We start from the raw sequence: 17,464 nt of genomic DNA, 5'->3' as shown, positions 1-17,464 counted from the left end.
GGATTCCTAATCTAACTTGATTTGGGAATCTAGAATCTTCTCTCCTATTACATAATTAAACTAACCCTAGTTTGACCGGCACACCAATAGTCAATATTCTTCAACACTCCCCCTTATGCTACTCAAACTTCGTGATGATGCTTTGATCATTGCCTCGTTAAAAACCTTGTCAGGTAACAAAAACTCAGTGGGACAAAAATGGCCCCGATCGAAGGATAAAAAGAGCACAACACGTCATTCCCTCTTCGAGATCGAACACGTAGATATCATGCCTCCCCCTGATATCGATATCTCCCCCTGATTGCTACAATCATGGGAGTTTGGATAACTTTCTCAATTACATGCTCACATGTTTCTAGAAAGTGGATTTAGGTAACGACTTAGTAAATAAGTCAGTTACATTATCCTCTGATCAGATTTGATTTACTTCAATCTTTAGAAGTTATTGTTGTTGCTGATTATAAAAGAACTTAGGCAATATATGCTTGGTGTTGTCACCCTTGATGAAACATAATTTCATTTGCTCAATACAAGCTGCATTATCTTCATAGATGCATGTAGGTTCATCTGTGGTAGACTTTAAACCACAAGTTCCTCAAAAATGTCTAGACCTTAGCCATATGCATTCATGCACAGCTTCATGTAGAGCAACAATCTCTGCATGATTTGAGGAAGTAGCAACAAGGGTATGTTTTGTAGACCCTCCAAGATATCGAAGTGTTTCCCATGGTAAAGACATAACTCGTTTGGGAGCGACCTTTATGAGGGTAAGAGATATACCCTGCATCAGCAAAACCTATCAAGACATCACTGTCATTTTGATGCAAGGGAGGAGGAGGACGTTGGCCACCCTTGGCTGCAGCAGCTTTGCTGGTCATGATGCCTCTTAGGCTAATGAGATTCGTTCTCATTCTTCCGTCATTCTTTTCTCTCTGCATGGATAGAATAAGCCCATATCTATTGTACATTTTAAGTAACGAAAGATTGTCTTTATACCAGTCCAATGGTGTTGCGTTGGCACAAGGCTACATCTAGCCAACAAGTTCACAACAAATGAGGTCTCCGGTCTTGTATTGTGTTAAGTACAATAATACGTCTATTGTACTTAGGTAGGCACTTTTGCTATTAACATGTCTTTGCCATCATCCCTGGGACGAAATTGATCCCTCTTAGGGTCAAGACTACAGACGACCATGTGAGTGCTTTCTTGATTTTATCAAAAATATCTAAGTATCCATTGACATGGTATTCAAGTTCTAAACTGAGACAAAACGTGTTCTCCCAAGGTCCTTCATCTCAAATTTGGATTTCGTATTCAACGGTTTCCCTTAACTCATCTAGGGTTCCAATTATGTTTATCAACATAAGGCATGACCATTGCAAATCTAGAACTTGTCATGGAAATGCAGGGCCATAGTTCATCATATCCCTTCCCAATCAAGTAGTCACTTTAGTGAGCATTGCAACCTCATTGCAAAAGCGCTCCGTGGTCAAGAGCCATTTGATTTGGGTAAATAAAGTCCACTGGTGACCTTTATTTATATTTTTGTATCTAGATCCCATAAAGATATGTAATGACCACATTCATAGGCTGTATGTTCAGTTAATTAGAAACTATCAAATTGACAAAGTAGTGGAGTGCAAGGACATCCATTATGAGAGAATAAGTCTCCTCGTAGTTGATTCCAGGGCGTTTTATGAGAAGCCTTGCTCCATGAGGCAAGTCTATAATCTCTTTTTTCTCATCACGCTTTCTAATGAAGACTTATTAATAGGTTTTATGTCAGAAGCTGTCGGCATCTCAAGCCCGAAATCCTTTTTCTTCATTAGTGAATTAAATTCAACCACGATCGCATCTTTCCACTTCGGCCAATTTTCTCTACGTTGGCATTTCTTCAACAGAGTAAGGTTCGATGTCATTGGTCTCAGTAATCCCACATTCTCATGTACAGTAGTGTAATTTGTAGAGTTCTCTATATTCTCAGGAATTGGTTCTAACATTGAGGCGTCCCCGAACGATGTCTCTTGGACATAACCATAATCCAGAATATTCTCATGACACGGATTTTGAGTATCAATGATCAATGGATCAGGTTGTGCCAAACTCGCTCTCTTCCTAGGGCGAGGATTCATCGAACCTATCAGTCTCCTGCGCTCTCTAGCGGAACCTATGACCTATGACGCCATCATGTCACTTTGTGGCATCACCATGCCACCATCCATGGCGACGCCACCGTGCCCAGCTCTTTTTGGGAGGACATCTATCCTTGCAAGCATGGTTGCAGCAGGTATGTGTGATCTCGTCACTTTTGGGAATCAAGATAAGACATAGTGGGGACAGACCACAACAATTCTTGTCGATCCTGTTGATTGTTGATGTTCTAATCTCCCCCTAACGATGGAAAAACTGTCTCATTAAAGTGACAATCCGCAAATCTAGCGGTAAAGAGATCGCTTATCAAGGGTTCTACATAGCGTACTTGTAGTTGGATATTTATATCCAAACACAAATATATATGCATTCGTTGCTAATGACCCATTTTGATGCACTGTGGCGGCGCGATAGCACATCAACCATGCACTCAAATATGCGTAAGTACAAGATATTAGATCTGCACCCAGTCAATAGCTGTAACGCAAAGAAAAGGTGAGTGGCGGTGAGTCATAGACGAATTAGCATAGCTACATGCGAAATATTGGTGTGCATTACCAATATCCGGGCATCATCGTAATCATTTAATGGTGGCATTCTCACTAGACCATTTGGGTGTGCACATTGAAATATGATGTCCGACATCAATCTCCAATGATATGCAATAGTCATCGGAAGTCTTCAATGGAAACTCTCTGGGATTGTCAAGTCGAATTGACTGAATGGGATGATCCGGGTAGTGAGCCCGTAGCCATATGATTTGGGCCAAGAGTTTTAGGACAGGCAACATTACAGGAGGACGATAGCGTGGCACATGACCAGTGTGTCTATGCATCAACCAACACCATAAAATATCTAAACAGTCCGCAAGTTAGTTGAGTCGGTCCACTGAATCCCCTTGGATTCTTTGTAAGAATGGAATTATTTCCTTTGGGTCCTTTGCATACGATGGTCTCGATCCTAATTTTGCTAAACAGTAGGCTTTGTAGAATGAAAGATTGGCTTTAGAAGCAACTAATGATGATTTTGGTTGAGCCATGAAGTCACAATTGACTTTAGAAGTAAAAGAAGAAGATGAAGTCGGGTACATGGTGTTAATGCCATGTTGTAGCCGCAAGGGGTGGGCGACAGCGGCCATATGTGGCTGGTCTTGCACAATCATGGCGCCATGAGGCATAGGTGCAGCTCCTTGAACCAATTTCTGGTTCTTACTTCTCTTTGTTATGAAGAATGGATGTCTGTGTGAAGGCTTTAGTATCCGGATCATCATATCACGACTTGGGTGTCCCAAATGGTCGTGCCAAAGCATATATGTCTCGAAATCCTATAAGTCATCCCTCATGACATGCTTTGATTTAATGATTCGAATAGTAGTTGCATACAACCCACTAGAACAATACATAAGTTTCTCTAATACTCGTTTATGTCCGTAGTCATTAGAGGTGTTGCAAAGGAACTCTTATCCATTCTCATAATGTGTTTCCACATGAAAACCATTGGCTCTTATATCTTTAAAATAATAAAGTTCGAATTAAGGCATGTCCAAGATATTAAAGAATCGATACTTTATTAATAGCCAATGATTACATCAAAGTTCGTAATCAAAAATCTAATCCAAAATAAAAATCAAACTAAGACAAATTGTAGTCACTCAATCCTTTTGGTAACTCCAATTAAATATGACCAGAAAAGTAAGAAGAGATATCGGTGGAGCAAAGCTCACTTAAGTACCATTAATCTCAACTAGTTTCCTAGACATCATACTTAATTAGGTGAGCCTAGTGAGAAAGAGCTAAGACAAAATGTCGTTCATTGATTAAGGCACAATTGCCATTACATAATTCTTGGAAAATAAAAGACTATACTAAATAAAATATGTGGCATTTTATCTTTATCGCCAGATTTGAAGTCTTCTTTGACTTGATGTCTTGATCACCATGAGGCCACTACCTTCTTAGGTACATTGCAAACTCAGGTCCATTGATAAGACGTTCCATATCAGAAATAGACACCATGAAGAGGATTCTCCCTTGATTAAGGCACATTGGCTCAATGTGCATGGTCCCTAGGACCTAAGGCGTTGGGAAAGTATGACCATGGCCAACATTGGCTCCATGGTTTCCAACCCTTCGTCCCTCAAAGTCACGGCTCCTACAGTAGTGTGATTGTAGCCTTTGGCAATTAGATTTATGAGCCTTTTGATCGTATGGATCATGACATCTATGGTGACTTTCTCTAGCCATGGGACGATACTCTTGATGGCCATCTCGAAGCCCATCAATTTCTCCTCTCACAGGCTCTTTGCCATGTCTTTCAGCAGTGGCCATAGCTTTAATAAGCTGTTGAAAACTTGTGATCCGTCTTGCGTTTACATGAGTCAGGAATAAATCAAAGGACCTTATAGCATAGGCAGGGAAGGTATTGAGGGTTTTTTCAATCAATTGGTCTTTTGTGATTGTCTCTCCACAGACACGCACCATTGCTTTGATGCGGAGAGCTTCCGAATAAAAATTGCATGACTGAATCAAAGTCAGAGTAGCAAAGATCATTCCATTCTGCTTCTAAATTCAGAAGGATATAGTCACAAATATTACCATAACGTTCACGAAGCACTTGCCATAGCTTTATAGCGCTATCCTCATTCATGAACTCAAAGTGGAGGTCCCTACCTATGTGACGCATCATGAGGCCAGTGCCTTAGAATTGTCGATCTCAGTTTGAGGGTCTGGAGCAGTTCCTTTAGAATAAAGCTCTTGGATTGTGTTCAATAAATCACGGGAAATAAGGTGGAGCTCAATGTCCTGATCCCACATTAGGTATCTTTTGCCTGCATAATCCAATGGAACAAAATTGAGTTCGTTCGAGTTCGACATCCTGAAAAGTGAAACAAAAACGAATTAGTTTCGGAGTCAATGCTTCCACGAAAACAAATATTAATAAGATTTCTGAGCTATGCTACAAAGAAATCGATTTCCAAGAATAATTGGATTAGATCGAAATAATGATATTAAATATGGTCAAAAATCGATGTTTATGGACACTCTTAGTCTGAAGTCTATGAACGCTCTTAGTTCGTATAAATCGATGTGTACAGACGCACTTAGTCATAAGTCTATGAATACTCTTAGTTCATATAGCGTAAATCCCCACAATTCTGCTTTTATAGAATCGAACCCACGTTATAGAAAGGTGGGATTGATGAAGAAGAAGGGAGGTTGCAAGTCCCCGAAGGAAAGAAAGAGTAATTAAAGTACAAAAGCAAGAACTTTAATTATAAATACTTACTTGTTAATTGAAGCTAGGGAACACGCGCGTATTGATGCAGGCGTGCTAGGGTTGGCCAGTGCAGTTAGGGATGGCTAGCGGCTGTTGGTGTTGGCTGGAACAGGGAAAAACTAGGCAAAATCTGTTTCTGCAGGAGGACAAGTCGGTGTGGCGACCGGTTCAGGGACTTCCGGACCGGTTCTTGGAGTTTGCTTCTGGTTCCTGAATCCTAGGATGGAAACGCTACTACTGGCAAAATTTGGTGGAATTGGAGGTCCGAAAGGTGGTGAACCGGTGGAGTATTTGCTGCGGATGGTTTGGAGATTCAAGTGGCCGGTTCTGCCGCCAGTTCTGGATTCTTGGTGTCGAGCGCTTCAAGTTGTGCGGTGGGGGCCAAAAGTGACTCGAGGTTTTGTATTTGGATTTAGGGTTTTTGGCTATTTGTGGTTAAAACTCGTGCTGATAACGTGTTTAAGGAAATTGGAATGCAAAGAGAGAATTGAGAGAGAATGATTGTTGTATATTCATTAATAATATGAGTCATATATATAGGGATTACATAGTAAAATTTCTTGGAGTACAAGGATTCCTAATCTAACTTGATTTGGAAATCTAGAATCTTCTCTCCTAGTTTGACTGGCACACCAATAGTCAATATTCTTCAACAATTTGAAGATTAAATTGCTATTTATTTTAGAGTTATGTTTGAGTCATTTGTGAGCGTTTAGAGCTAGGCCTTCAATTTATTGTGGATCTTGTTTTGGTAATTAATTTGAAAAAGATTTAATTTTTCTAGCGTTTGGTTGAATTTGATTGGTGGAGTCAGAGATTCAATTTTGGAATTGGCTGAATTTGACCAGCGGAGTCAAGGATTGACTGAATTTGGCTAGTGTAGTCAGAGATTCACTTTGAAATTGGTGAAAATTTTGATATAAGAGACCGTTCCATTGATGCTTCAACTTGAATCTTACACCCGGAGTAATTTGTGATGAGTCTGGAAATCAATGTTTTAAAAGGCGTGCCTGAGGCATGCCTTGAAGCATAAAAGGCGTGAGGCATCCATTAAAATGAATGTGTTTTTCCGCTTAGGCGACGAGGCACCAAAAGCGTTGCACAAGGCGTCGAAGGCGCAAAAGGCGTGGTAGAAGGCATCAAAAGCGAACTCCTAGAAAACCCTTTTTTTTTCTTTTTTTTTTTTCAATTTCTCATAGACTTGTTGTATCTTCAAATTCTCCCAATTTCTCAACCGAGTCCAGACCAAATGGGAAATGCTTTTGTTGTGAATATTGTTCAGGGATGCAAGTAATCAACTATGATTTGCAGCTTCTCTTTGTTAGAATTCCTAAGAACTGTTACCTTAAACTCTGATGTTTCATGAAAATGGCTCATAGCTGCTATTATACTTCTGTTTGTCAAGCTTCTCTTTGTCAAACTTTTGTTCCCCGACTTCAAAACTCATGGTCTTGAGTTGTTCTAAGAAAACAACTTCTGGTGGGGTTCGCGACTTGGGGTATATACTGTAGTGATGAACATATGGGAGAGAAAAGCTCAGGTCTTGAAACTAACGTATAGGGATGGGAACATATTGAAAAGCAGGAAGAAGCAAGATGGAGCATAGGTCTCTCCTTCACAATATAAAGCCTAGTTTATTATGAGTTCTGGTAAACCAAAGTCCTTATCTTTATCTTCTGATGATAAGGACTACTCTGCAATTGAATCCACTGTTTAAAAGTTTTAGTTTTCATCTTTCTCTTATACAACTATATATTTTAGTTTTTATACTCGTATACAAATATATATCTCATAGATATAACTAATTAAATAGTTATATACATCATTCTCAATAATAATATTAATAAATTAATCATCACAAACCTGGCATTAATGATAATGAATAAGTATTTTCTCTATTATTAGTGTGCTATATATATAAATATATGTATATACCTTTTATATCGTAAGGCTAAGCCTTATGCCTCAAGGCTTACGCCTTAGTGAGGCTCTCCCGAAAATGCCTCGGGTACACCTCAGCGTTTTAAAACATTGCTGGAAATCTGGAATACCTATCAAATTGAATCTTTGATGGGAATCAAATACTTGATTGACTCAGCTTAATATATATGCAAACCCTACTCACCCTTCATCGACTAAGCTCAATTTCCAATCCGCACTCAAACAATATATATCAAGTTAATAATCAATCAAGGGATTTTAGCCAAATAAAATTACAATTAAGAAAAGAGTGGAGGAAAAAAAAATATGACCTTATTGTTGGTGATACTGCAACAAACCCTATCTTTTATAGAAATTGTTCAGGATATCTCTGTCTCTTAACTAATATTGGATATGCAATATCAACTTTCAAGTGTTATAAGGTAAGAAATAGGTATACATTGAAAATCAAAGTAAAGAGTAGGGGATGTGCGATATCTACTTTCAAGTGTTAACAAGGTAAAGAAAGAAAGATGCCTTGAAAATTAAAGTAAATAAAATCTGGATGCAAAAAAGAAATAAGAGGTGGTCTCTTTTATCCCCATATAAAGCACTCAACAAGGGAACACTTCTGAGCATCAAACAATGGCTAAGAATGGGGCTTGTTTGAGCCCAAAAGTATTTTTGGCAAGATCCCTTTAGGGATTTTAGCGTAGCGAGCTGATACATGCGACCCCAAAATAAGCCTACTTGGGTTTGGGTTATAGCTTCACCCATTCCGAAATCTAGTAGGAAAACGAGTCCTTATTGGAATCAGGTAGAGGAGATTGAATAGGAAACTTCAATCAACAATCCTTCTATGTCAAGGAACAGTCGAAACCCTAAGGTATAAATACCAGGTTTCAAGGACAAATCAAGGACAACTCTTCAATCAATCAATCTCAACGATTATCAAAGCCTCTCCGGAGCAAACCTACCTTCAACCTAGTTGAAAACCAGCGAAGCAATGGTAACGCCCTCGCAACCCAATGAAGCTAAAGATATGCTTTAGCAAAACGTATGCTTTCTTCCAACTTCCCAGTGATTGCTCTGCTTAGTCTACAACACCAAGTATCGATTCGGTGAGGCGAAGAGATCACAACCAAAACCCTTATCCGTAAGGCAAGAAGTCCTTTTCCGAAAGGCAGAGAAAAGAACCTTGTGACGAGGTTGGTGCTCTCCTCGTTCACATCGTTTGGTCAAGAAGTCAGGTCAAGGGACTCCCCGACGACTGCACCCCACGGTGCTGGCACGCCTGCGCACGCTCAAAAGAGACTGTTTGCAACCAGACTGGTTTTTGAGCCAAACATTTTGGCACACCCAGTGGGACCTGCATAGCGTTTCTTCGCGATCGTAACCATTGGGAAGTCAAGCGCAAACCCTTACCAAAAGGTTTACATTAACTGCCCGAAGCACATGACCTCCAGTAACAGCCCGCACTCTCGTGCAGACTGTCGTGGTCTTTCTAACGAACAGGTGACTCAAAGGTTCTCACTCAATCCGCGATCATTCAACATGTCAACAGAACAGGGTGGAAATCCCCAGCCCACTACTAAGGGCGACAAAACCTCCACTGTCCAGCCTAATGAGGCTGGCAACACATCCAACACTACCCAGGTGATCGTGGGCGCGGAGATGATTGAGCCATATGTAACTATTCTTGTCCCGGAGAATGTGAGCATAGAGAAGCGGCTTACTATCTTTCAGCAGAATTCTACTTCGTACAACGAGAGGATAAGAAAGGTCTTGGTGGCACAGCAAAAGAGGATGGATGAGCTTTGGCAAGAGTCGCAGCAGACCCGGAAGCAGCTGACCGACATGACTACGCAAAGCCTAGAGAACCATAGGGAGCTCATGGGTATGATAGGTGGTCAGGCCGCCCAGAGCAAACAGATCTCTGCTAACATTGCAAACTAAGCCAAACATACTGCATCAGAATATGCAGTTCTTCGCAATGAGGGGTCTAATCTCGCGACCCAAGTCGCCATGCAAAGTGCTGAGTTGGACCAGGCTAAAGAGGTACTGAATAAAGCTTTAGGAGATCCTAGTGCCATCTTGGGCTCCCTTGGTCAACCCTCTGGATCTGGCAAATACATACCTCCAAATGCTCAGGAGAAGGCTAGCAGCAACACCGCTACGCCGTCTGCAACCGCCGCTGCATCATCAACCAAAAACAAGGAAAAAGCTCTAGTGATTGGTGGTAAAGAGAAGTCTACACCTCCGGTGGCGCAGAAGAATAAAATTTTGAAATTCGGTGAAGGCACTCCTGCAGACCCTATTGTGTTTGCTCAATATGACAGCGATGGAGCAGAGAATGTATACCAAGAGCTCCCAGGAAATTATCATGGCATTGACCATACAGGGAATCCAATCAAGATAACGGCTCTGGTAAAGGATGTGACCGTACCAGCTGTGACCCTCCAGCAGTCAACTTGCCCCCGGACAGTTCTCCTTGGGGAAGGAACAACGACAGCTAGCCAGGCTGTACCCCTGCAAACTGCTCGCCAGACTGTGGCGATACCTCCTCCTCCAGGCCCAGAGTATGTGAGACGCAAAAAGGTAGAGGAGATGATCAGATTGGCTAACCCTAGGGCCCACCTTGATGGGGTTTATGAGGGGCCTTTCCCACCACATATAATGCTCGCGCCTTTTTCCAGAGGCTACAAAAATATCATATTTTCTACTTTTTTAAGAGAGGATACTGAGAATGCGGAAACTCATTTGACTAGGTTTAGGGTCCAATGCGGCCAGTATCAGAATGATGACATCCTCAAGTGCAGGATCTTTGGCACCTCTCTTTCTGGAGCCGCTTTTAGATGGTTTTCTAAGTTTCGACCAGGATCGGTGGTGATTGGCCAGTAATGGAAAAGCTCTTCTGAGAAACCTTCGGAGCTATCGAGCCTGAGGTTGACTTGGCTTCCCTCACTCATATGGCCCAACAACCCACCAACTCTGCAGTGGCTTATCTTCAACACTTCCAGATTCAGAAGGTCAAATTGAGTATGGTCTTTCCTGAGAAAGAACTAGTTAAGTTGGCGATCAAGGGCTTGGAGCTGCGCCAGTGAAAAAAGCAACATGGCAACATGATCCAATCAATGGGAGAGCTTATCACAGAAGTGGGGAGTTTTGAGCATCTCCTCAGAGAAACCGACGCTAGAAAGAATGCGTCCAAAGGGACATATGTGCCTGGAAAACACCGTACAGTGGCTACCCTAAACTATCAACCGGCCACTTATGATCCCTACTATCAAGGTGAAAAGGTTTTCCAGGATGAAGATGATGAAGAGGAGAATGATGTCTCCGCATTTGAGCTGATAAGAAGGAAGAACTCAGCCTTAAAGCAGTTGAAAGTATCCAAGGAGCTTGTCAAGCTCAAATCTATAGCCTTCACCAAACCTGAGTTCGCGACGTATACATATGATGCCAATAAGGCACATGAGATTTTGGATGAGATGATTGCTGCGAAGATGGTGAAAACAGACTTCGGACCCTTTTCTCGACCAGATCAGCTGAAAGGAAAAAAGTATTGCAAATTCCACAATCTGTGGAATCATAACACGGCTGACTGTGTGAAGATGGATCAGATTCAGGTATGGCTCAATAATAGTAGTTTGCAGGTGGAAGCTCCGGCGACCGCGGCAGTGCTAGTAGACCTGAACCCTTTTCCTGACACCAGGGTCAATATGGTCGATGTAAATTGGACCAAGAAGAACCAAAGGAAACCAAACCTAGATTTGACTACAAGGGGTCCAAAAGAAGACAACGATGAGTTCCCAGCACAGAAGAAGGCCAGACTTGTCAATGAGGCCTCACCAGTGGTCTTATGCTTGCGATACAAAAAGGAATATGGCATCCAAGTGTCACACGAAGAGGTAGAGCAGACGTTTTGTTTTGGCTCTTTCCCGCCAATCAAGTGGGCTTCGCTATCGCGAAATTATCAACCCTCTAGTCCAAGAGTAAGCGACAAGATTGAATCACCGCCATCCCCAAGGGATTCCAACTTGTTCAAGAAATTGAGAGAAGCCGCAGCCGAACAGAGCCAAGAGGGAAAGGCTAGGGACAAGCACAAAGATATCCTGACCAAGCCATACATTCCACCTTCTCTGACCTCCTCCATCAAGGAGGGCAAGTGGTACACCAGGGAGAAGGGGAAGGCGGTAGAGATCAGCCCTTTAAACAAAATGAAGCTACAGTATAGATTTGGAGAGGCCAAGCAAACACTAGAGGCTCTGGATCAAGGACTGATCAAGCCTTCACAATTGGTCAAATCTCCTTAATAATATCATAAGGAGATGGAGGCGCTAGCGGCTAAGCCACTGATGGCTCCCCGCAGCTTTCAAAAGCAAACAAGCTCAGAGATAGGGACATCTAAGCCCAGTTTTTTTTCTGCAGGATCACTACGGAAAGAACACCACCACTAGCTAGGAAGGAGAACTTGCCCACTAGACTGCAACGTGTCAGGCGCAGGTTGTTTCGCGAGGAGCCTGAGACCAAGTCTTCAGTCTTTGAGAGACTAGGGGGCAAGAACAAGCCTTTAAATACCTTGTAGTGGAAACCTAAGAAAGTTCAAAGTCTAGTGGTCGCACCCCCAAAGGAGAGCCCAGCGAGGGAACAAAAGCAGGATCCACCAACTGAAGTTGTCGCGATGAAGGAACACAAACGGGATGAACAGCTAGTCCCCGCGGAAGAATCATTGGTTAATTTGGTAGCCAGACAGTTCAACACTGACATCCTGGTTGATGAACCCAAACTCAGCCTGGAAGAAGACATGGATGAGACGGAAGAGATTGACACCTCCTGCAACATGGTTTATGTGCTTCTCGAGAAGTACGCTCTGCCAGTTGCCGCACAAGAGTGCATAGTAACTGAAGAAGGTGGTGAATAGCCTCTGCAGATTACTTCGGCGGCAACGACACCTGTAGAGGATGCAGTGTTCCTTGAAACTGAAGATGCTAATAGCAAGGGATTCTTCATGAGCTTTTCAAGACCAACACCCGCTATGGTCCAGCACATGCGGCCTTTATATATCACGGCAGAAATTGGCGGCATCAAAGTTAGCAAAATCATGGTCGACACCAGAGCCGCAGTTAATGTCATTACTATAAGGCCCATGCAGCTACTTGGTATCAAGATACAGAAGATAGAGTTCTCGTCTCTCACGCTTAAGAACTTCGTGGGGACTGTAACGAAGACATTGGGCCTACTGTTCCTGCTTATCAAAGTCGGCCCCGCATAAGGGGTTTATGCTTTCTTTGTTACAGATTGCTACGTAGCCTATAGAGCCATTCGAGACCAAGACTGGATTCACAGGAGGTACTGTATTCGGTTAACTCTCCACCAGGAGCTGATTATGTGGAACAGGGTAACTGACAAGGCTGAGGTAATTAAAACTGATCCTCGCCCTTTCCTTGTGTCCACAAATTATGTAGATCCCAGGTACTACTTGGAGCCCCTTGCTCCATTGCAAGTCAGTGACATCGATAACAAGGGCCACCCCACAGGGGTGACGGCCTCTAAATTGGCATAGTGGGGGCTCGCACTCACAAAGGAAGACCTGAAAAGGCCTGGCCATGCTGTGCCCAATACTTTGCATAGTTAATGGATCACGACCTTCCTGAGGAAGGTATAGAGGCCTTCCATTCTTTGTACGAGAGACTATCCTCGTACTTGGTGGAAATAGAGGCCTATAATCGGATCGCGACCTTAGAAATTGTCAACGAGGAGTTCTCTGACCAAAGGAAGACCTGAAAAGGCCTGGCCACGCTGTGCCCAATACTCTACATAGTTAATGGATCACGACCTTCCAGAGGAAGGGATAGAGGCCTTCCATTCTTTGTACGAGAGACTATCCTCATACTTGGTGGAAATAGAGGCCTATAATCAGATCGCGACCTTAGAAATTGTCACTGAGGAGTTCTCTGACCAAGAAGAGGAAGAAGAGGAGATTCAGCTTGCTCCAGCGGCATTAGATGACACACCTCCGAAGGTTAGGGACCCTACTGAGAAGGCCAATCTAGGAACAATTGATGAGCCCATGGAAGTGGCTATCACCACTTATTTAGAGCCTAGTGAGAAATAGAGGCTCATCGACTTATTGCTGGAACTTAAGGACTGCTTTGCGGAAAAATACGAAGACATGCCAGGCTTATCACCGGACTTGGTATGCCACCAGCTGCCAACGCTGCCTGATAAGAGGCCTGTGCAATAAGAGCCGTGAAGAATGAACTCTGAAACCCAAGTTCTGGTCAAAGAAGAGGTCGAAAAAATGCATAAGTCAGGCATTATCAGGGTGGCCAAGTACAATAAGTGCTTGTCCAATATAGTGCTTGTTCGCAAGAAGAATGGAAAAATGAGCGTTTGCGTGGATTACAGAGACCTTAATTTGGCTACACCTAAAGACGTCTACCCCATGTCGGTCGCGGATATGTTGGTCGACGTAGTAGCTGAGCATGAATTGTTGTCCTTCATGGACAGAACTGCAGGGTATCACCAGATTCCGGTCGCAGAGGAAGACAGACACAAGACCGCGTTCTGTTGCCCAGGGTTCGCGGGCGTCTTTAAATATGTGGTCATGCCTTTTGGATTGAAGAATGTCGGAGCAACCTATCAGCGTGCCATAAAACTGATCTTCCACGACATACTTGGGAAGATTTTAGAGGTTTACATTAATGACGTAGTCATGAAGTCTAAGAGGCAAGAGACCACATCACGGATCTCATAAAAGTTTTCGAGCACATGTTCCTACACAAGCTCAAGATAAACCCCACCAAGTACGTTTTTGGAGTTCAGGCAGGCAATGTTCTAGGATTCATTGTCCATTAAAGGGTCATTGAGGTACCTGAGGATAAGGCAAACGTGGTTATCAACGCATCTGCCCCTGCGAAAGAAGAAAGAGTTACAGCGATTACTTGGTAAGATTAACTTTTTGTGACGATTCATCTCTAACTCTGCAGGTAAAATCTAGCCTTTTTCCCCACTGCTGAAGTTACAGGGACAGAATGAGTTTGTGTGGGAACCTAAACATCAAGAAGCTTTCGACAAAATCAAGGCCTATTTGGCGTACACGCCAGTGCTTGTTCCTCCTAAAGCTGGAGTTCCATTAAAACTATATATTTCAGAAGCTGAAGCTTCCATTGGCAGCCTACTCACTCAGGACGATGAAGAGGGTGTAGAACATGCCATTTTTTTTACCTCAGTAGGACACTCACAGATTGCGAAACGAGGTACACTCCTATGGAAAAGCTGTGTCTCACATTATACTTCTCAGCATGCAAGTTGCGGCATTACATGTTGTCCTTTACTACCTACATCATTGCTCAAACCGATCTAGTCAAGTATATGCTATCGCGACCTATACTGCGAGATCGCATTGGCAAGTGGGTGCTCGCCTTGTCAGAATTTTCGCTCCAATATGTCCCTCAGAAAGCAGTAAAGGGGCAAGCCATCGCAGACTTTCTGTCACACCACCATATGCTGGACGTCCTCGCGGTGAGAGATTTAGAGGTCGCTGCTGAAACTATAGATCGCACGAACTTGGCGTGCTTACCAGAGTACGCCGTGCTATATCAGGCCACTGTCTCACTGCAACCCTGGGTACTATACTTCGATGGCTAGCGAACAGATACACTGGCAGGGGCAGGAGTCATCTTGGAGAACCCGGCCGGCGATCGATGTTCCTAGTCATTCCAGTTGGAATTCCGGTGCACTAATAACCAGGCGGAATATGAGGCCCTCATTATGGGCCTAGAAGTGTTGCTGGAACTCGGGGTCAGAGACGTCTAAGTACGTGGTGACTCTTTGCTCGTGATCAATCAGCTACGCGAGAAGTTCAGGTGCATAAGCTACTTGCTTACACCATATTTGAGTCACCCTCTTGAGCTTTTGGTCCAATTTGATTACGTGGACTTACAGCATATTCCTCGCAAGCGTAACTTTGCTGCTAATGAACTCGCTCAGCTGGCCACAGGCATTACCTTAAAATATGGGGTTCGCGAGTGAATTCTAAAGGTTGAGCGACGCACAGTGCCTTCGTGGCTGGCGCGGCTTGACCTACCAGAAGAACCAACAGTCGCGGTTTTAGATCCTATTGACGTGGATTGGCGTATCCCGTTGATCGCTTACCTCAAGCAGCCAGATCCCAAGGCCGACAGGAAGATTCGATTCCTTGCGCTAAATTACTTCCTCAGAGGTGACGAGTTGCGATGACGTGGCGAAGATGGTATAGACTTCAGAAGTGTGTATGGCTGCAAAGCAAAGCGATTAATGCGAGAGGCACATGCAAGAGTGTGTGGAGCCCATCAAGAGGGTCCCAAAATGCGTTGGCTAATCAGGAGGCATGGGTATTATTGGCCAGTATTTTGAAGGATTGTACCGCGTTCACGAAAGGATGCCAAGATTGCCAAGCACATGGGCCAGTCCAGCACATTCCCAATATCCCCATGCAACCTATTATTAAACCTTGGCACGCGCGAGGTTGGGCATTGGACTTAATTGGGATGATTCATCCTTATTCTTCACTGCAACACAAGTTCATAATTGTCGCTACTGACTTCTTCACTAAGTGGGTGGAACCTGAGCCTTTGAAGGAGGCCTCCAGAGCCACCATTCGCCAATTAATTTTTCACAATATTATATGGAGGTTTGGCATCCCTGAGGTTTTGGTGTTGGACAAGGGGGCAGCCTTCATGGGTGGTGATGTAGAGAAACTCGTCGCTGAATTGGGCATCCAGTTTATTCATATCACTCCCTATTACTCTCAATCCAACGGTCAAGCAGAGGCCAACAACAAGATTATCATTACTCTCTTGAAGAAGATGTTTGTTGAGAACCCTCGCCAGTGGCATGAAACACTATATGAAACACTATGGGCTTATCGCACCTCCAAGCGAAACCCTACTGCCACCACACCCTATGCTCTGATGTTTGGACATGATGCAATTCTACCTTTGGAGATCAATGTTCAGTCCCTACGTGTCCAAGATCAACATCATTTGATTGGTGAGGACTATGTCCAGGCTATGTGGTAGGAGCATGAAGATCTTAGTGAGAAGCTCTTAGAGGCTTTGGAGAACTTGGTTATGAAAAAGCAATGCATTGCTCGCGCTTATGATAAGAAGATGCGCAACCGCAGTTACAAAGAAGGTGAGCTGGTTTGGAAGGCGGTATTGCCGTTTAGGGAGAAGTTGACCTGCTGCGGTAAATGGACTCCGCACTGGGAAGGACCCTTTGTAATTCACAGAATTTTAGAGCCAGGGGCTTTTCACCTTAAGGATGTGGATGGCGAACTCCACTGCAACCCCATCAATGGCAGGTTCTTGAAGAAATATTATCCCAATGTTTGGGAATTTGAAGATCCACCAGACGCACCTGTTTCTAGGGCAAGGGGGCAAACATAGTCTTGCTATCTTCGCATCTTTCCTTCCTTTTAGGCCTACTCAGTGGCCCCACTCTCATGTATGCACTTCACCTAGAAAGACTAGGGGCAACAGTCTACAAATTCAGGCTTAGTATTCGCGGCCTTTAGATGTTGATTGGATTCGACTCTTAAAATTATTTTTCTGTTTTTATTTTCTTTTCTTTTGAAAACAGTGTTAAAACCATGTAACATGGCATATATCAGAGGCAGAGGCCTTACTATAATAAAAGTATGATAATAGCGAAAGCAACATATTTGCATTCATAAAGTGGCTTTGCAGCCAAAAGTAATACAAGTACATTCGCGAAAGTTACATCTGCAAATTACAAAGCCAAAAAGTGGCTGAGACATAGGACTTCAGATCTTCTAAGAGTTTCTGGACTTTCTGCTGGGAGGGGACAGTGAGATGGTCACTCTTACTCTTCCTCTCTTCATCCTCGTCAGATCTGAGCTGCAGCTACTATCATCTGTACTGCAAGGAGAGGGAAGGAAATAATCCATCGTAGCCCTTCTAGTTGATTATCCTCCGGGATGAAGGTGGTCATCCGAGGAGAGCGCAGCACAGTTGCCTCAACTCCCTCTGGGACAAAACGGAAGTTTGGCCCACTGAGTCCAAGAGGTAGGGCACCGAAGAAGAGCGTAGGGCCTTGGGTGACCTCCTA

This window comes from Rosa chinensis, chromosome 1, assembly GCF_002994745.2.
Source record: "Rosa chinensis cultivar Old Blush chromosome 1, RchiOBHm-V2, whole genome shotgun sequence".
In the NCBI taxonomy this organism is placed as follows: Eukaryota; Viridiplantae; Streptophyta; class Magnoliopsida; order Rosales; family Rosaceae; genus Rosa; species Rosa chinensis.
Note: the sequence above shows the minus strand (reverse complement) of the source record.